Genomic DNA, 20,424 nt, shown 5'->3' on the forward strand with positions numbered 1-20,424 from the left:
GGTTCCAGGGATCCAGAGATGGAATTCAGGTTCTCAGGCTTGCACAGCTAGAGCTTTTAACTGATGAGCTGTCACTTCGGCTCCCTCATAGTGTTCTGTAGAAATTTATGCTGCCACTCTTTTTTTTTTTTTAGACAGGATCTCACCATGTAACTCTGGCTGGCCTAGAACTCACTATGTAGACCAAGCTGGCCTGAAACTAACGGACATCTACCTGCTTCAGCCTCCCAAGTACAGGGATTAAAGGCAAGTGCCACCAGCCAACACTCTTGAAATAGGATCCCTCCTCCCAGTCTATCTTTGTTCTTTCCATCTGTGTGCTGATTCAGCAGACACTGACCCAGCACCCACACCTGGGAACTATGGTAGGTAGTTCCTAAGGACACAAGAATGACAATGCCGAATAGGAGAACATGAAGCTTGTAGGGTTTTAGACACTGAGCACATAATTGACAGCAAGTTAAATTATGGACTATGCCTGTAGGAATAAGATGCTTTGGGGCCGAGGATGCAGCTCAGGTGACAGAGCGCTTGCCCAGCATACATGAAGCCCTGGGTTTGATCCCCGGCCCTCGTAAACCAGCTGTGGTAGGTATGCATGTAATCTCAAGGAGGTGGGGGCTCCTAGGAGTATGAGAGAGTTAAGGTCATATTTGGCCATATAGCAAGTTCAAGGTCAGCCTGAGATACATGAAACCCTGGGAAAGGAGGAAGGAAAGGAACAAGGAAGGAAGGAGAGAGAAAGAAGGAAATTGTGTCAAATACTTGTGAAAGCCAGTGAAATGGCTCAGCAGATAAAGGTTTTGTTGTGGGGTACTCACCAGAGAAGACTGCTCGGACATAGGTTTAAGCCAATAGAAAGTCTTTATTAGCCAGTGACTACACTAGGTGTTAGGGATCCCAGGGTAGCCCCCAAGCCATTCTTAGGGTGAATTTTTAAGCACACAAACCATGTCCTGGGTTGACATACTCCAGTTAACAACAAAGTTAACCAGAAGCAGAACTACAGAAGCTAAAAAGCAAGATGAGTACATTGAGAGACTTCCCAGAACTATAGACTTTGATGGATTGGGTCTTTAAGTTTTGGCAGGTGGTGCTGTCTGTGTGCTGAGTTTTACAGCTTGAAAGGTATTTCCACCATGGAGTCAGTTGTGCTAAGGTCTTGTGGCCTACTAAGGTCTGGGGCCCTGTTACAGTTTTATTTCCAAGACCCACATGGTAGGAGAGAATTGATTTCTATAAACCACAGCTCCAGATAGCAGTGAGCCCTCCTTTCCTCCAAATGCGAATAGATAAATAATGGAATGGAATTTATGTTATTCTCTAGATTTATTTTATTTTATGTGTTTGAGTATTTTACCTGCATTTATGTCTGTGCACTCCATGTTTGCCTGGTGCCTGTGGAGGTCAGAAGAGGGCATCTGATGTATTGGCGCTGGAGTTACAGATGGTTGTGAGCCACCTTGTGGGTTCTGGGAACCAAATGTGGATTCACTGCAAGAGCAACAAGTGTGCCTAATTGATGGTCCATCTGTCCGTCCACTGTCAAAACAATTTTTTTTTTTTCCCGAGACAGGGTTTCTCTGTGTAGCCTTGGCTGTCCTGGAACTCACTCTGTAGACCAGGCTGGCCTCAAACTCACTGAGAACCGCCTGCCTCTGCCTCCTGAGTGCTGGGATTAAAGACATGCACCACCACCACCCGGCAACAATTTTTTTTTTTTAAAGAGAAGAAATGCCTGTGATCTGGGCATGGTGGTGCAGGCCTGTAATCCCAGCTATGGAGGAGACTGACGCAGGATAAGTTTCAGATCTGCTTGTCTCGAAGAGAAAATGAAAGTTGGGGATCTGGCTCAGCCACAGAGTGCTCACCTTTGCTAGGCCTTGGGCTCAATCCCCAGTACGGAAAGGGTGGGGGTCGGATTGTGAACAAGGGAGCTGCAATTCTTCTAGAACAGTGACTGTTTCTTTTTCAGGCACAGTCGGGGGAAAGATCTTCCAAGGAAACGAATGGGGCACGTGAGGGTGGAAGTAGGAAGGGGCGGGTAAAACAGCATTTTCATTTGCTGCTGGAGACAGCTCCTGACATAAACGGCCCGCGGTGTGGTCACTGTTCCCATTTTATAGATGTGGAAGTGATCCCTCCTCTCCGCGCTCCCCCATCCCCGGTCAGATTTTGCCTAACGCCACCTGGCGGGGCCTATAGTCCAAGGCCCGGTGAAGGTGGGAAGCGTGTTGTCCAACAGACAGCGGGCTGAGAAGGCAGACCAGAGGCGAGCCCCGTGAGCCCAGCTTCTCGCCAGCCGCGGGTGTGATCGCAGTCGTCCAGCAGAGAGCGCTGCGGAACCGTCTTGGCTCCGGGTTGCTGTGCTCTGGCCCCTACCCCCCCACACCTACTGGGACTCTAGTACTCCTGACCCAGCAAGCTCTCGGCGCCCCAGGGCTTTTTCTTGCTCACTAGTGCCCTCTTATGTTTTCCTAGCTGCTTGTTTCTTAATCAAACTAGGGAATAACAAACCACAGCGAGTTTCCTCGAACAGTGAGCCAGTGACCACACACACATGGACCTGCCTCATCCCCATGCCCAGTCCCCACACAAGGGGCCGCACCAGCTGCCAGCTGTGCCATGGCTGCACGTCCCTCATGTAGGCACAATCTTGGGTTTCTTCAGGCAGGATGACCTGGCAGCAGTTGCACCCCACCCACAGCTGGTTTCGCTTTCCTAATGTTAAAAGTGCCTCTAACTGAAGGAGGGTGGTGGAACAGGTTCAGCATTTTCATTATTATTATTATTATTATTATTATTATTATTATTATTTTACATATACTCATTTGTTTAAGATTTCTTCTTTCTGGTGAGTTCCTCCCCTTTCTCTCAAAAGATGCCCAGAACTGTTCTCTTTGGCATTTGTCCAAAGTCCAGGTTATAACAGCTTTCAGCTAGTTTAATTTTAACCATAAAGCCGTCTTTTGGAATAATTACTTTTTAATCTGGAAAGAGCCAGTTTGATACAAGACCATAAAAACCTCCTGCTCTGTGAGTTCGAGGCCAGCCTGGTCTCCAAAGTGAGTTCCAGGAAAGGCGCAAAGCTACACAGAGAAACCCTGTCTCGAAAAACCAAAAAAAAAAAAAAACCTCCTGCTCAGAGTTAACAGATGCAGAGTTATGTTCACTGACTGCTAATATGTCTCTTAAGGGAGGGAGCTGACTGGGGGGGTAGGGGATTAAAATAGAAATTGTGATAAATTGATCTGGTTGAACTGTTTCAATATCTGCTTTAATCAACTTAATGAACTTGGTGTCTAAGGAGAACAGGCCGGAGAGAATGAGGGAAAATGTGAAGGCCCTTGTGCTGTTTTGAGCAGCAGGTGGCAAAGAATGACCTCTTCCCAGAGCTGTCCTGTGCACAGCCAGATGCCCTCTGATTTCTGGGACAGTCTCTATTTCTCAGACAGAAGACATAATGACCATTGTCAGATCACCCCTCAGTTGTCAATTCTAAAAATGTATTCATCTAAGAGACCTGTCGGCCACCATAGGCCTTTTCTCCTTAGGAGTGGCGTGGAGAGGGCAGGCTGGCAGAAATGGAATACTTTCGATTCCACTTCTTCTCTTATGACTCCAGTCTTTTGTAATAATTACTTGTGTATAAAACCTTAAAGGATTTTTGATGTTTCACGATAGAAATCAGTCTTCCTTTTTGTTGTTAAGGTGGCAAACTTTTTATTTGGCAATAAAAAAAAAATCAAAGATGAGAATGAGAAGAAAACAAGGTGTGTGTGGTGGAGAACAGTCCAGAAAAAGTGCTGGTCTTGCTGAGGCAAAGGAGCTTGGGAGAGCATTACTTTATAGAATTCATCTTGTTGGCTCTTGCTGGGCTTCCTTGTGTCCCGGGCTCTGCTGGAGCAGTGGGTAAGAGGGAGAGGAAACCAGAATAAGTCCGAGCAGCTCTTTACAGTGGCAATTCTTGAATGAAAATCAGGGGTCTGGCAATCCAATTGGAGATGAGCCTTTTGGGATCATCTTGGGCAGCTTGGTGGCAAGTCACACGTGTGTGATCTCAGCTCCAACAAGGTGGAGACAATCAGATTAGGAGTTCAAAACCATCCTTGGCTACATAGGGAGTTTAAGGTCAGCCTGGGCTATATGAGATCCTATTTTGAAAAAAAAGAAAAGAAAAGAAAAGAAAGAAAGAAAAATAGAAAGAAAAACCAAACAGTCCCTCCCCCACATAAGGGCTAATGCAAGAAGCCAGTGCTCAGTGCTCAGTGCTCACTGCCGGTCTCCAGTTCTCTGAAAGACAACACCTGTAGTGGTGTTTGGGCATATTTGAGTCTACACATACAGCAATCCATCCATTGACCCCTCTGACCTAAGCTGGAACAAATCAGAGCCCGGTGCTCTCCTCTAACTGAAAAAAGGATGAAATCAGAATAAATGTAAGTTTTACATCCACAGAAACGTTTGCTAGAAAGATGACCCAGAAGGAAGCAGCAGGCAGTGAACCTGGGAGTTTGACTCTGCTTCTGTTCTGTCCTTTAGTTCCTAAGACTTCCAGAGCAGACCTGCTCCCCAGGCTTTCTCCTGATACCCCTTCCGCACTCCCATCTTAGTCCAGCTGGGAAGGAGGAACACAGACCCCAGATGCCTGTCTCATGGAGTCATGCCACCTTGCAGAGGGGACAAATGCTTCTCAACTGGGTCAGGAGTAGGGGTCAGGAACTTTCATGTCATTAATTCTTAGCACATCCTAATTGTTTTCTAAATCCAGTATGTAAAAGATTAGGATTTCTCTTTATCTAGGTTCTATTCTTTTAAAACAACTAATTGTGTGTGTGTGTGTGTGTGTGTGTGTGTGTGTGTATGAGTGTGTGTGTGTATGAGTGTGTGTGTATGAGTGAGTGTGTGTGTGAGTGTGTGTATGAGTGTGTGTGTATGAGTGAGTGTGTATGTGAGTGTGTGTGTGTATATGAGTGTGTGTGTGTGTGTATATGAGTGTGTGTGTGAGTGTGTGTGTGTGTGAGTGTGTGTGTGAGTGTGTGTGTGTGAGTGTGTGTGTGAGTGTGTGTGTGTGTGTGAGAGTGTGTGTGTTGGGCAGAGGAAAATAGTTGGGAGGTGCTTCTCTCCTTTCGCCATGTGGGCCCTGGGGATTGAACTTACCATGGTATCAGGTTTGGCGGCAAGCACCATTACCCACTAGACATCTTGCTGGTCCCTATGGTCTACTCTTGAAGGCACAGGGAGTCAAATGTGAACAGCAGAGTCTGAAGAAACAGAAGGTCACAGAGGAAGCTTGGGTTATTGGGGCAGCTGCCAGAAGTCCTGGACTACCTAGGGTGCATGTGGACTAAAGAGACCACTTGGGGTATGAGAAGACTGTTTCTACATTGGACCACTGAGAAATCCCCTGTCAATGCTCTAATCCTGGAGAGAAAGGAAGGGAACCAAAGGCTCAAGTCAGAGTACATGCAGCTGACCTAATTATACGGTTGCCTGACTGTTTAATTAGTAGATATTAGTTGTGTGGTGTTGGACAGCAAGGTAACCGGTAGCCCTGAACAGTAGTAGTGCTATCCTGGGGCTCTGGAAAGAGTAGACAGAGTTCAGCTGGAGGCTTGTCTGTCGCTGGCACAGACCAGAAGTGGAAGGTGACAGTGAGGCAGCCCAGACTTTAGCTCTGGGAAAGAAAATGCAAGTGAAGACCAGGCAATCCCACCGTGGCCAAGGAAGCCACGGACAAGTTGCTCCCACCCCCCGCCCCCCGCTGCCTCAAGAGGAGCCCCAGAGGCTGTGACAAACTCAAGTCACATGAGTGGGACATGTGGGACGACGGTGTTGCTATAGGGTGTTTCCTGCCCTGACAGCAAGACACTGTGCATCTCTGTTCAGCTCAGTTATCCCTCAGGAACTCTGTAGATGGGAAGCTGGAAAAGGAGCTAGAACAGAGAGCCTTGTGAGCTGAAACGCTGAGCCTGGACGCACTCTTCTCTTCTGAGAAGATGGTGAGCTGGCAGGGTACCAGTGCTGTGTGAGTCTTGGTCAGGTGAAGGAGGGAATAAAGGAAAGGCGAAGACATCAGCAACATCTTCTTGTACCAAGAGTTATTTTGTCTCCGACAACACTGGGGCTCGGGTGTCTAGGCCAGCCAGTTACCTGGCTGGAAGAGTAAACTGAGGAGAAGCCGCGCGGAGGCTGGAGGAAGTGGTCAGGGCTGAACACCGTGGCTAGGCGCTTTGATGCTGAGATGCTTGAACTCTAGACCTCACTGTAAGATGTGAAGAGTCACTCCACGTTTACAAGCTCATTAAACCACTTGTATTTTTGACTGTCTACATGTTTGCCTTAGAGAAATACGCAGAGGGCTTCAAGCCACACCTAACCCTTCTCAGAGCTCTTGGCCAGCAGTTTCTTCTAATTACTCGGTGAGCGTCTCTGTCATTTACAGTTCATAGACGACAGGGCGGAGTGATTTCTGGTTTGGTATCTTTTGCAGCATAGGATGGAGGAGGAGTGGTTCAAGTTCAAGCGAAGTCTTGACATCAGTCTGAACTGTCAGACCGCCAGAGTTGAGGGTCAAACCCCATCTCCAACACACACACACACACACACACACACACCACATACACACACACACACACACACCACATACACACACACCACATACACACACACCACATACACACACACACACCACACACACACACACAATCACACACACATACCACACATACACACACACCACACACATACACACACACACACATACACCCCACATACACACACACCACACACACACACACACACACATACATACACACACATACACACACCACACACACACATACCACACACACCACACATACACACATACACACACATCACACATACACACATACCACACATACACACACACCACATATACACACACCACACATACACATACACACACACACACACATACACACACATCACACACACATACACACACCACACACACACATACCACACACACCACACATACACACATACACACACATCACACATACACACATACCACACATACACACACACCACATATACACACACCACACATACACATACACACACACACACACATACACACACATCACACATACACACACACACATACACACACCACATACACACACATCACATACACACCACACATACACACACCACACACACGGAATTTCATGTTGTCTTTGGTCGTAGAGCAGGAACAGGGCTTTGTTTGTACTTCTCCGACTTTATGGTAACAGGTGGCTGGTTCACCTGAAGGCTCTTCCCCATTCCTTCTGGGTTTTAACTAATTACTGTGTGTGAGGATGTGCACGTGTGTAGTTGTGGGCACATGTGCCACAGCACAGGCGTGGGGCCGGAGTCAGCTCTTTCCTTCTACCACGTGGATCCCAGCCATGACTCTGGCGCTCGGTCTTAGCAGCAACTGCTGTAACCCACTGAGGCATCTCTTTGTCTATCTATTGATTTATATTATTTAATAAGATAACATTATATTGGTGTATTTTATAAGTATATTTCTATAATATTATTTATTTATTTAGACAAGGTCTCACTCTGTAACTCAAGTTGGTCTTAAACTCACTATGTAGTCAGGCTGACCTGCTCCGCCTCCCAAATGCTGAGATTATAGGGGTGCCACCATTCCTCCCTCCCTCCCTCCCTCCCTCCCTCCCTCCCTCCCTCCCTCCCTCCTAATCTTCTTTCCTTTCTCCTCTCCTTCCTCCTTTCTATAGAGTCTTCTGTAGCCGAGGCAGGCATCATACTCACTATGTAGCAAAGGATGACCTTCCACCTCTGATCCCCTGACTCAACCTCTCAAGTGCGAGACTGTAGGCATGTACCATTACATACAGGTCTATGGGGTGCTGGTATCAAACCCAGGGCTTTGTGCATGCTAGGGAAGTCCCTTGTCAGCTGAGCTGCATCACCTGTGGCCTGGGACTCTAGGCGGCCCTTCTGCCTTAGTGTCCCATGTGCTGGAATGACAAGACACGGGCTATCATGCCCAGCCCCAGCCGCTTATAATTTGGGGAAATGAAAAGATTTTTGCCTTCTTACTTCTTCCCTCCTTCTCCTTTCCTCTTATCTCCCTTCCCACTCCTTCCTTCCCTCCCTCCCTTCCTTGGATATTTGGGAGAATATTTATTTATTTATTTATATTTATATATATATATTTATATATAAATTAGTGGTCCCCACTAGATTTTCTGTCTTCTGGCCCGGGGGATGGTGCCCAAGACAAGTAAGGCATGCTACCCAGTCGATTACAAAGGGTCCTATGCTGGAGTTGGTTTTTCCTGACTTAACATCAACAGCCTTATCTCCAAAAGGGGCTAACAGCTCCAGCGGCTCCTGCTCCTCCCCATCTGGGATGAGTGTGCTTCCTCTCTGTCTCAGGGCTAATAATAGGTGAGATCAAAAGCCGGTTTCCTATGACGCACCTTGATGAGATGTTTTCAAAAGGGAAGCAGCAGGGAAATGGTTAACCTCTTCACCTGGCATCCTTTCCAAAACAGCCGAGAGTCCAGGAACATCAAGGCAGCCACAAGCCTTGTAACCTCCATGCCAGTGGGCTTTGTGGGTGAGGCTGCCTGACCAGCCGCACAAATAGGCCCATGTCGGAGGTCCTGACGCTCGACAGGCACCTCTTCTTATACCAGCTCTCTCTGGACAATGGCCCTCGGTTCGGACATGTAAAGCCTATCAGATGCTTCCTTCACTTGAACACACCAGGGGTAGGAAGGGAGCTGCACTTAAAAACATCTCATTTTTAGTGACATGTATGGGTATGTGCATGTGAGTGCAGGCGCCTGCACGGACGAGAAGCATCAGATCCCCCTTGGAACTGGAGTTGCAGGTGACTGTGAGCTGCCCAACATAGGTGCTACGGACTGAACCGGGTCCACTGCAAGAGCAGTGTGGTCTTCGAACCACTGAACCTCAAAAGGCACTCCCCATCCCTTTTCTCTCCTCTCAGTCCTTGGGTTTGCTCTAGGGCCTGGAACACGCTAGGTAAACATTACACCACGGAGCAGTATCCCATGCTTCTTTTTTGTTGCTATTATTACATTTAAAAATGGGGGTGGGTTGGGGCTGGAGTTGGCTCACGGTTAAGAGCACTTGTTGCTCTTGTGCAGGACCCTAGTTTGGTTCCCAGCACCCACAATGGCTAACAAGCATCTGTAATTCCAGTTCCACAGGATCCAGTGCTTACTTCTGGCTTCCTTGGCACCAAGCATGGGGTGCGCTTACGTGCATACAGTCAAAACACTCACACACATAACAAATCAATCTAAAAAAGGTTTCGTTGTGTGTGTGTCACATGTGTGGTCAGAGTACTGCTGTGGGAGTCAGTCCCTCTTTCCACTGTAGACTCTGGGGTTGTCAGACTTTACAGAAAGTGTTGCCAAATGGGTAAGGACCCACCCAGCCACCTCACCTTTCTCTCCTTCTATTTATTTGGTTATTTTCTTAAAAATTAAGGCACCATCTTTCCTTCTTTCTTCTGTGTGTCTGGGTGTTTTGTTTGCATGCATGTCTGGGCATCACATGCATTCCTGGTGGTATCCGATGAAGTCAGAAGAAGGTATTGGATTCCCTGAGACTGGAGTTACAGACAGTTGTGAACCACCACGTGGGTGCTGGGAATTGAACCAGTGTCCTCTGGAAGAGCAGCCAGTGCTCTTAACCACTGAGCCATCTCTCCAGCCTGATAGCTTGTTATTTGAGGCAGGATCTCTCACGTTGTTCAGGCTGCCCTAAATCAACATGGAGCCGAACTGAATTCCTGTGTGTGTGTATGGGAGAGAGAGAGAGACAGAGAGAGAGACAGAGAGAGGGAGGGAGGGAGAGAGAGAGAGACAGAGAGAGAGAGGGAGGGAGGGAGGGAGGGAGAGAGAGAGAGAGACCCTGGGAAGTTGGTCCTCTCCTCTTATCCTGTGGGCTGCAGGGCAGTAGCCCAGCTCTTCAGCCCTAGTGACAAGCATTTCTAACTGCAGAACCATCTCCCTGGTCGGGGGCTTGAATTCTGGATCCTCCTGCCTCTACCTCTTTAGTGGTGAGACTAAAGGTGTGGACCACAATACCCAACTCTTTTTGGGGGAGGCAGGGGGCTCACCAATTTTCCCTGAGTGGCCTTCAATTCACTTTGTAGCACAGGCAGGCTTGAACTTGTGCTCCTCCTGCCTCAACCTCCTAAGGAGCTAAGATTAGAGGCTTGAAGGCCTGGTATGGAGTTGGGTTTTGAATGAGACAGATGTTATGGGTAAGTGTAGAAGAACCACTGCGCCCATGAGGGTCATTCACAGCAGAGCCTTGAGGACGAAGAAATTGAAAGACAGGGTTGTGGAGAGGAGACATTCTCAGGAGACTCTGGGAAGCCCCGAAGTCTGAGCGACCTCGTTCTATGTGTTGAGAGGAGTCTGAGTGGGGTGAGTGAGGACTGCAGCCATGAAGGCTGAGCAGGTTATAAAGATGATGCGGTAACTCTGGAGCCTGGGAGGAGGAAAGCCTGGTTGTGTAATTTCATTAAATCAACAGCATGGGCCTATAGCATTCATTTAGGTGCCAAAAACTCTTCTGAGGAAAATATTTGAGCTGGACCTGGTACTATAAACCTAAAACTCAGGAGATGTAGGCAGGAAGATCAGGAGTTCAAGGCTAGCCTTAGCTGCCTAGTGAGTTTAAGGCCATATTAGACTACAGGAGTCACTGTCTTAAATTTTTTCTATTACATTTATTTATTTGTGTGTGTTTGTGTACATGTGCTGGTACCTGAATGCCACAGCTTGAGTGTAGAAGTCAGGGGACCACTAGCAATGACCCACGTGAGATCTAACTTGTATCATTAGGCTTGTTGGCTAGCACCTCTAAATACTGAGCCAGCTGGCTGGCCCAAGTCTGTGTTAAAAAGATGAAAACAAATAAACGAAAAACATTTATGAGTGGCAACTCTGGAGATGGACAAAGGTATGGAAGCCAAATGCTTGGTCACAGGGGAGCCAGCAAGTCACCTACACAGATACCATTTCTAGGCTTCTGCCACCAAGTACCACCCTTGGTGGTGAGTAGTCTTTCTGAGTTCTGTGTATGTGTGGAGGCCAGAGGTTAATACTGAGTGCCTTCTATTGCTCTCCAGTTAATATAATGATTTATTTTTTAAAGACAAATTCTCATTCCACCCTGGCCTAGAACCCTTTATTTGGATGAGGATGATTTTGAATTTCAGATCTTCCTGTTTCTGCTTTCCCAGAGCTAGACTGATTAAAGGTATGCGCCCCCAAGCCTGGTCTTTTTTTTTTTTTTTTTTTCTCTTTGTGGGGTACTAGAGCCTCACACATGCTAAGCAGTTAACATATAACTAAGGCATACTCCAGCTTATTTTTATTTTTGTGGTTCTGACGATTGACCCTAGAACTTGTGTGTGCTAGGCTGGTGCTCACGGGTCTATACTCCAGGCTCTCTGTGTGTGTGTGTGTGTGTGTGTGTGTGTGTGTGTGTGTGTGTGTGTGTGTAATGGGGGGGCATGTAAAAATATGTTTGCAAAGGCAAAGCTAATAACCAGCCATTCCACCAAGGCCTTAGTCCAGGAAGATGAGGACCCACACCCTCATCCTTGTCTTTCCATGAGGCCCTTCCTTCTTTGCATTTACCATGAGATACTCTTGGGCCGAGACTGGATCTTATCTTTCCACTTGGACACTTACCTGTCCTTCTGGAAAGCCGGGCACTTGTCTCTGGGGGCATGTGTATATGCAAATGTATATGCGTGACGGCTAGAGTCCTGCTCCCCTACGGTGGTCACTGCCAGACAGCTGAATGCTTTGGACTCAGCTAAAGGGAGGCAAAAGTGATAGATGCCCTGTGCTGGAACAAAAGCTTGCTGTGGAGTCAGGTGTTTGCCATTGACCTCTGGGAACAGAGAAGAAAGCTTAATTTCCGGTCAGCAGCACTCATTCACCTTTCGAGAGGGCGGCGGGAACCTCTAGAACAGCCAGATGTCCATTTTGTCTACCGTGCTTTCATTTGCAACAAGGGGCCGGCTCTTTGGGAACTGGATACAGAAACAGCCTTTGTGCAGGGTAGAGGTTATTTTTAGCTCTGTAGTGAGTTCGAGGCCAGTCTGGGCTTTGTGAGACTCTGTCCCAAAACAACCAACCAAACAAGAAGTGAGACTGTGAACGGTCTGAAATATTTTGTTGCCTAGAACATGATGCAGAGGTGATGTTCTGTCCTCACATCAGCCTCAGGGTCATGTCTTGTGAAGAATAAGCTTGGCCCAGAGCCGCAGCCCAGCACATGAAGGACAGAGCCAGGTTTGTGTTTCCTGTAGACACTGCTCCTGGGGTATGGGTCTGAAGATCTAGCCTGCTAAGCCAGAGGTGGGAACTAAAGCAGACCAGCTCCCATTAGACACGGGGGGAAGAGGGTCCGGTCGCTCCCCAGAGAGGATACCCCATGCAGCCTGACCTGAACTGCTGCCCCAGAGGAGGAATATGGCAGGGTGCTGTCTGCTGTCTAGCCAGTCCTCGGCCCTCACTTGCTCCTACCCGGTTTTCCTTAGAACAGGAGGCAGGGAACGAGGCTGTTTGTCTAGATACTGCTGGTGGGATGAGTGTTGTTCACAGGAGTGTCCCCGGGCCCCACGCCAGGCCAGTCCCACCTAACATCTCTACTCCTCACTCAGGAGTGCTGTAATCAGCAGGTTGATTCAAAACCGGGAGGGGCTGGGAAACCCCTCTGGCAGGAGATTTCGAAATGAGATTCGGATTAGAAAAAACATAGTGGGTAGGGTTCTAAGGCACAAAAGAGACAGGAAGAACTCCATCCTGTCCAGGTCTCCACACTCCGCTGGATAGCGGGGATAGACGGGGAGCTGGGGCAGAGGAGCAGCAGCTGAGCCAGAGGAATCCAAGGAAGCATGAGGCTGCTGCTCCCTGCTGCCTGCTCCCACCCTTGACAGCAGCATCCCGTGCCGCTCAGTTCACCAGGCGAAAGCATGTCTGCCGCAGAGCATGCTTTCCGTCTAGGGCATGTCAGCACCAGCAAGGGGCAGATGAAACCCAGGACTCCATGAGAGAGGTGGGGGGTGGGGCGGGGGAGCAGGAGGAGAGCTGGCCGGCAAGTGGGAGAGAAGTGTGTGAACTGGAGATGGAGTGAGTGAGGAGCCTTGGTACTCACAGCCGGGGTGGCCCCAGACAGAATGGGCAGCACCTCCCTCTGCTGACCAGCTGCTGGCCGAAGGCACCCTGTATCACATGGTCTGCCCTGTGCTTGAACTCAGAACACCTGGCATGGGTAGGGGATGGCTCCAGGTTGCAGGTGCCTGTGGCGTGAAGAACATGGAGGAAGATAGTGGCTGAATCTAGAGAGAGAGAAAGACAGATATGAGGTAGGAGATGGGAGGTTAGCCACACGTTCAAGGCCAGAGGAACTTCAGCAAGACAGTCTAAAAATAAACAAACACAACTTAAAAGAAGATCGAGTCGAGGCTCATGCTTCTCATTTAGAAGACGTGAGTGCCACAGTTAAGCGTCTCCAAGCGTGGCCAGTGCTTAGCCAGTTCGTCATGGCAAATCCATTTCAGTTAGGCAGACTGAAGACAGCAGGACTTTAGAAGGCTGTCAGGACTGTGCCACGTGAGAGCTGCCAGTGGGACTGTGAGAACTCGCCGAACAGCTCTGAACAAGAGGGGCTTATGATTCACGAGCATGCCTCCCTGCCTCGTGCAGGGTGGGGACCCACCTAACCGGAATCACCGCCCAGCCTCTCCCAGTTTCCTTAGATGACAAGCCTTGGCATCCTCGGTCCACCCAACTCAGCCCCCAAGCATTTTGCCAAAGCATCAGTAAACAAGCGCAGGTGAAGGAGGTCATAGGTCTCTGAATTTTGTGTTGTTTTTCTTCTGTGCCCATGACTAGCCAGGATGTCTCATCAGGGCCCTTAACATTCTTTCCTCAAAGATTGCCAAACACTGTCTTTTTATTTTGTATGACTGTGGACCTGGAAATCCAAAAACTTGCCTAAACTGTTTATGAAAAATTGCCCCTCACTGCCAATGTGCCCGGTATTCCCAGCAGCTCCTGTTAACTTGACCTCAGCAGCTTGCTTGCTTTTCTTGCCAGACTTAAATAGAAATGGAGTGTCATTAGTTATAACATTCAACATGCATTTAGGGCTTTGTAGTGCCAAAGCAGTGAATTTTAGTTAATCCTCCCAATTCTGCTCTCCTGTCACTGTAGTTTATAGACATTGAGTCTCATGAGAGCAAAGATCTTCCTCAAAGTCAGCCAGTCGACCTTGATGAAATGGCTGTAGCTCAGTGTCACCTAGTATTTGTTTGTTTGTTTTTGAAACAGTGTCTCAAGGTATCCCAGGGTAGCCTAGAACTCACAGTATAGTTCAAACTCGTTATTCCTCATGCCTTAGCCTGGGATTACACTCATGAACCAAAAACCATCCCATCATGTTGTTGTGGTGGTGGTTGTTGTTGTTATGGTTGTTGTTGTTGTTGTTGTTGTAGTTGTTGTTGTTGTGGTGGTGGTTGTTGTTGTGGTGGTGGTTATGGTGGTTGTTGTTGTTGTTATGGTGGTTGTTGTGGTGGTGGTTGTTGTTATGGTGGTTGTAGTTGTTGTGGTTGTTGTTATTGTTGTTGTTGTGGTGGTGGTTATGGTGGTGGTGGTGGTGGTTGTTATGGTGGTTGTTGTTGTGGTGGTTGTGGTGGTGGTGGTTGTTATGGTGGTAGTTGTTGTGGTGGTTGTGGTTGTGGTTGTTATGGTGGTTGTTGTGGTTGTGGTTGTTGTTGTTGTGGTGGTGGTGGTTGTGGTTGTTATGGTGGTTGTAGTGGTTGTGGTTGTGGTGGTGGAGGTGGTGGTTGTGGTTGTTGTTGTGGTTGTTGTTGTGGTGGTGGTGGTGGTGGTAGTTGTGGTGGTGGTTGTGGTGGTTCAGCCTAGGTTGATCTTAACCTCCCTCTCCCTGTGGATGTCCTGACCCTCTCACCTCCACCTCTCAAGTGCTGGCATACAAACAGGCTGTTGTTTGGTTTATTTAGTTCTCCTTTTTGTTTGTCTTGAGAGAATGTCTCACTAGGTAGCTCAGGTTGGCCTGGAAGTTACTACTATGTAGCCCTGGCTGGCTTGGAACTTGCCATATAGACCAGGTTAACCCCAAACTCACAGACTCACCTCCCGAGCTCTAGGAATAAAGGCCTGTCCCATCACACTTGGCTTTGGTTTTCTTTATTTTTATTACTGATTGATTTTTTTTTTTTTTTTCTTTTTCGAGACAGGGTTTCTCTGTGTAGCTTTGCGCCTTTCCTGGAGCTCACTTGGTAGCCCAGGCTGGCCTCGAACTCACAGAGATCCGCCTGGCTCTGCCTCCCGAGTGCTGGGATTAAAGGCGTGCGCCACCAACGCCCGGCGATTTTTTTTTTTAAATAGAGTATTGTAGAGTTCTGGCTGGCCTCAAGTCCACTATATAGCTGAGGATGACCTTGAATTTCTGATCCTCCTGCCTTTACTCCCAAGGCTGGGATTATAATTGTGAGCTACTACTTTATTTATTTACTAGTTTGTTTGTTTGTTTGTCTGTTTGTTGTTGTTTTCCAGATAGGGTTTCTCTGTGTAGTCCTGGCTGTCCTGGAACTCAGAGATTTACCTGCCTCTGCTTCCCAAGTGCTGGGACTAAAGGCGTGCACCACCACCACCACCACCACCACCACCACCACCACCCAGCTCTGTGTGTGTGTGTGTGTGTGTGTGTGTGTGTGTGTGTGTGCGCGCGCGCGTGCGTGCGTGTTTTGTGTATTTTATCTTTCTTATGGCTATATAAAATCTCTTCCCACCCTCACCCCTACTAGAGGATTTTATTCAGCTGCCATCTTGGTTTGTCTATAAAAGTTACCTACTAACCAGATGGGATAGGTATGGCCACACCTCTCTGATTTAATCCTGGTCTCCAGGAAAAACAAACGACAGAAATACACGTAGTGTCAGAGTACTTGGAGGACAGAGGCAGGCAGACTATTCTACATAATCAAGTTCCAGGCCAGCCAGGACTACATAGTGAGACCCTGTCTAAAAAATAATACCCCAAACAGACAAAAGGTGTATGCCAGAGATACATGTTGCTGTCATATTCTAGGTCTACCCACCAGTTATACACATGCTGATTCTAGCAGGAACCTCTAATTCTAAGAACTCCTTACGGGAGGGTGGAAGTGCAGGTGTATTATATTTTTATGGAAATGGAACAGAGACCCTATGTCTGCAGGTCCCTCTTGCTTCTAGGCAAGGTCCCAAGTGGCAGGGTTGTGCTGGCACAGGCTGGGGGTGGCCAGCCTGCCCTCTTCCTCCTGGAGTCACCGCAGGTAGGCCTGGTCCTTTGCTCTGTTATTACCGCTGGCAGATTGTTTGTGCCGCTGGCAGAGGGGACTCAAGTCTTTCCAGTTCTCCTGCTGTCTTCCAGCGACTCATCCGCTGCTGCGCGTGGGGAGGGGAAGGCGCCTAGGCCTGTTACCTAGAGTCCCCCCATGGGCGGAGGAGGCAGGGAGAGGGCCAGGCTCAAGCCGGCTGGACTGGCTGAGCAGAGGAAGTGAGGACAGGCTGAGTTTCTTACATGATTATGGAAAAGTGGGACTCTAGGGAGGAGGTCAGGCTATGTTGGGGGTGGATGCTGGGAGTTCACCAGGGCTCTGATACAGCTTTGGAACATGCTGACCTACTCTGCATCTCCCAGGCAGCATTGTCCCTCTGCTGTCCTCTCCTGTCCCATCTAGAGGTGCAGACGCCACCTTGGCAGACCCAGGTTCTCCTGGCACCATTGATCTCCCTTCCAGGTCTCTGGCTTTCCCTTGGAAGTAGACGTCACATGTTCACACCGTCCTTTGTCACATTCGCACACCTCCAGGAAAACTAGTGACCTGCTTGGTGAGCGGGCTGTTTTCTTAATCTTGGTAAGCCAGTCTCTCTGTGTCTGTAAAGTGACAGTAGCAACTCTTCAGGGCAGGAGGGCTCAGTGAGATGCCAGGTGTGACACAGGCAACAGATGGGAGGGAGGTGTGGTTAGCATGGATACTGGACCTTCCCTTCCTTATTCTTCTCGTCTGTGTCCACATGGAGTGACACCAGGGAGCCCGAGAGATGTCTGCTTGAAGCCAGTGTCTGGAGGACTGGGTGGCATGCTGGGTCTCAGTACTCCTTCCCACCATAGGTGTGCCCACCCGTCTGTGGTGCATGGGCTGTGAGGTTCGTTTTTCCCCAGAGCTGTGAACTTATGGAGGGGTGCTCTGATTCATCTTTGGACCCCCCAAAGCTTCCACACCAAACCTGACACAGTGCTTGATGGCCACAGAACCATCACAAGGAAACACAAAGGACCTCTCATTTCAGAAAGAGAGGAGTTCCAGACAATAACCAAACTTGGGAGTGTGGCTCACCACTCACGAGTGTGACCTGGACCCGATGGTTCAGCTCCCCAAGCTTCAGTTCTGTGTCCAAAAATAGACTCAATAATAGCTACCTCTGCAGGTTGTTATAGGGATTGGAGATGATGTCAGAGACAAACCCCAACACGCCATGGCCCAGCGCATAGTAGGAGCTCAATAAACGGAAGCAGTGATTGATTGCCTGTGGTCACAGGATTGTTGGTGTGTGCCTGAAGCAGTCTTGCTCCAAGAACTTTGGAGTTCATAGCAAGTGACACACAGCTTTGGTGCCACGGGAACTTCTCTCGTTTTGGTCTTCACATGAATGTCGGGGGTTCTCACCATGGTTCATTCTGCAGTGACGACCTCAGCATCTTGACTTAGTAGCCTGGATACTCAGTGGTACTCACCTCCTGTCTGCTGTGGGTAGCTACTACCTGGATTTCGTCTCTGTTGATGATAGGGGTTGGGATAGATATAGAAAGGGGCCATGTCCTCTGTCAGTTCTCCCTCAAGTCAACAGTTGGAAGTGAAACTGATGTTTGTATTGGAGCAGATGTTACAGTGATCCAGCTGCTACCTCTCACAACTCTGGTTACCTTTTAAGATTCCTGTTGGTGTTTTGAGACAGGGTCTCATTGTGTTTTAAAAGTTTGATTTGGGTAGAAATAAATACAACCATTTTATAGAAGCCCCCCCTCCCACCTCCATGGCTTTGTGTTCCACGATTTCAGGTCCCAGGTCCATTACTATATGTGTGTGTGTGTGTGTGTGTGTGTGTGTGTGTGTGTGTGTGTATCTATATATCTATATCTATATCTATATATATAAATGGAAAATGATGTATCTTGAGATGAAGAGGGGGCGAAGGAAGGACAGCCAACATGCATCCATGCAGATTTATAAATTAGCAGAAACAACAGGCTGACAAACCTATGACCCCAAAGGAACCTAGGAAGTTCCAATTTGTTGTGTTTTTAAAATTACGTTTGTTTATTTGTGTATACATGGAGGTCAGAGGGCACCTTGCAAGAGCCAGTTCCCTCCTTCCACTGTATTGTCCTGGGGATTGAACTCAGGTGGTCAGGTTCAGTGCCTCTGCACACTGAAGTGTCTCACTGGCTCAGGAGGCCCCGTCTGTAACATGCCTGCCTTCTCCAGCCTGGATCTCCATTCTCCACTAATGCTCTGGCACTGGTTCTGCTATGGTCCCTTATGCCTCCAGCCTGGTGTCCGCAGGGGGAGCTGCAGGCAGGGGACAGGGGACACAGGCAGAGTGGAACACGTTGATGCATCGGAAGAGCCAACATGGCCCTTTCTGCCTGTCAGCCTGGGCAGGAGAGCCGGTGTCCAAACAGGCTCCTGTAACTTAGGGAGGGGCTAGTAGGGGTGGGAAGGAAGCATGTTGGTTTTGGGCAGGAGAAGGGGACAGCTTAGATCAGGTGACTGCTATCACCTGGCAGAGTAGACCCAGAGGATGGATCACAGAAGTCCCTTCCCACAGTAAGCCAGGCCTTCACTACCCCAGACATGGCCAGGTACAGCCTCCCGACTGACCCCACACTTCCCATCCTGTCCATTCATCAGCATCTTCTTCCAGGTCTGCCTTTTTAGGGATGGCCATCAGATCCGGAAATCATGGCCACAGTACTTTCACCCAGTCTCACAGAACTGTGGGTGAAGGAGTTTGGAGATTACTTTTGCCCTGCCTGCAATCCCTGGAGTGGGAACTTGTAATCATTCTTGACAGTGGCTCCCCAGGCTTTCTCAGCCAGCAGCCCTGTCAGGTCCCCACTCCTCCTCCATGGCCAGGCCAGGACTGGAAGGCGCTTAAGTTCTTTAATGGTGTCAGCACCCATCTAGCCCTGGTATCTCACTGGCCCAGGTTCTGTGGTAGGAACCAGCTGAAGAAAGTTTTCCTCCTTGGGCTGGCAAGATAGTTCAGTGGATAAAGGTTTTGTCACAAAGTCTGAATCCCTGAATTGGATCCCCATGACCTAGTGTGGTAGAAAGGAATAGCTGGTTCCTGAAAGTTGTCTTTGGGCTTTTGTGCGTCCCTGTGAGCATACATACACATGCACACAAAATAAGTAGACAAAATATAATCAAGAGCTGGGCGTGGTGATACAGACCTTTAGTCCCAGCCCTTGGGAGGCAGAGGCAGGCAGATCTCTGTGAGTCTGAGGCCAGTCTGGCCTACATAGAGTTCCAGGCCAGCCAGGGATACATAGACTCTGTCTAAAAACAAATTAATAATAATAATAAAATAATAATAATAATAATAACTTTTAAAGAAACGTTCTTTCCTCGGTGACATGGCTTTTCTCTAGTCTGCCTCTCCTCAAGGGCCTTTTTGCCAACCTCATCTCCACTATAATTTGTCAGACACTTCTTCCAGAGGGTTCCAGAAGCAAGGCCCTAGACTCTTCAGGGCAGAAAGGGACTTTGGAACTTAGGATCCACCCATTTTATAGATGAGGAGACTGAGAGATTGCCTAAGGTCACACAGACAGAGAGGGCTGGACCAGCCCGGACTCTTGATTAAGGCCCTGCTCTTTCCCTGCAACCCGATGACCTTGGTGACCAGCTGGACGTGGAAGGAGGCATTCAGAGTTGGGACAGCAGTGCTTTCCATCCTGGTTTGTTTGTTTTCTGAGAGTCAGGCACAGCCTTCTGACTGATCCACACTTCCAGTCTTTCCTTTCTGTCTGTTCATCAGCATTCCACCCAACTCTGCCAACTTAGGAACAGCCATTGGACCTGGAAGTCATGACCTCCTTTCATGTCAAAGGACTGAATTTTACACTAATCCTACTGACCAGGTCGGCCTCCAACTCCAGATCCTCCTGCCTTAGCCTCCAAGTGTTGGGATTATGGGTGTGTGCCACTATATCCAGCTGAGACCACACTTCTAAGATTGCATTGTCTTTTTTTAGGGGGAGCCTACATCTCCTTATTAA

General features: G+C 48.5%; 1 protein-coding gene across 13 annotated transcripts in view; it reads left to right on the plus strand.

Moving 5' to 3' along the window:
* Positions 1-20,424, plus strand: part of LOC102907339 (uncharacterized) — a 45,637-nt gene that overhangs the window by 14,789 nt on the left and 10,424 nt on the right. The window lies entirely within an intron of this gene.

This window comes from Peromyscus maniculatus, chromosome 1 (genome assembly GCF_049852395.1).
Source record: "Peromyscus maniculatus bairdii isolate BWxNUB_F1_BW_parent chromosome 1, HU_Pman_BW_mat_3.1, whole genome shotgun sequence".
NCBI classification, from domain to species: Eukaryota; Metazoa; Chordata; class Mammalia; order Rodentia; family Cricetidae; genus Peromyscus; species Peromyscus maniculatus.